Source organism: Narcine bancroftii, chromosome 2, assembly GCF_036971445.1.
Source record: "Narcine bancroftii isolate sNarBan1 chromosome 2, sNarBan1.hap1, whole genome shotgun sequence".
NCBI lineage: Eukaryota > Metazoa > Chordata > Chondrichthyes > Torpediniformes > Narcinidae > Narcine > Narcine bancroftii.
In genome coordinates this window covers 194,509,385-194,510,233 of record NC_091470.1, presented here as the reverse complement: position 1 = coordinate 194,510,233, position 849 = coordinate 194,509,385, and positions in this window count along the sequence as shown.

Below are 849 nucleotides of genomic sequence, written 5' to 3'. Positions count from 1 at the left end.
TTAGATTAAAATGCAACGACTCGAGGCAAGGAACCTGCTGTCGGGAGATTTGCACCAGGCTGCAGACTGGCTGGAGGTATCGGAACCGGGGCGCCAGAGCGATGAAAGGTCTCTGGCTGTGTCGGAGGTTCGAATCTGGAGCTCGAGCGGCCGATGATTTGAATTCGACTCTGAGGGGCACTCCATGACTCCGGGGGACGACGACAATCTTTTGCATCGGTCTCTCCTTAGGCCATTACAGGTGAACCCCACCCCACCTCACCTCGAGGCCAGCGACAGGAGCGGATTTAAAACTATGAACTCACCTTTCAGGCAGCAGCCCTAAAAGATGAGTCCCATTCGTATCCAGAGGCGCCTCGTCGTGCCCTCTGGATCTGATGGAGACGGGGCGACTGGTGCCGTGGCGCCACCCGTCAGGAACATGCGACTGAGCAATGGCCGTCTTCCCGACCCATAATCCCCCACGCAGGTGGACCCGCTCTGTGTTTCCCTGAACAGTTCCAGCTTCGTGGTGGCGTGGGTTAATGGGTCGGGAAGACGGCCATTGCTCTGCCGCGTTTTAAGCCGCAGAGAGAGAGAGAGCGGCCCCGAGGCGCTGCCCGGTCGCCCCTGCCCTTGCCCCTGCCCAGTGGGGAGTTGGGTGACAGCCAGTTAGCGCGGCGTGGCGCTCCGCCGATTATCCCTCCCCGAGGAGGCGGTGCCATAAGATTCACACCATCAGGTTCAGGACCAGCTGCTCCCCCTGGAGCATTCACCTGCAAGAGGCGCTCAGGCAATAAACCTGTGGATTCCGCTGGGGACGGTGCTGGAATCCGCAACCGCTTGCAATGGGGTTGGTGAACGGGGAAG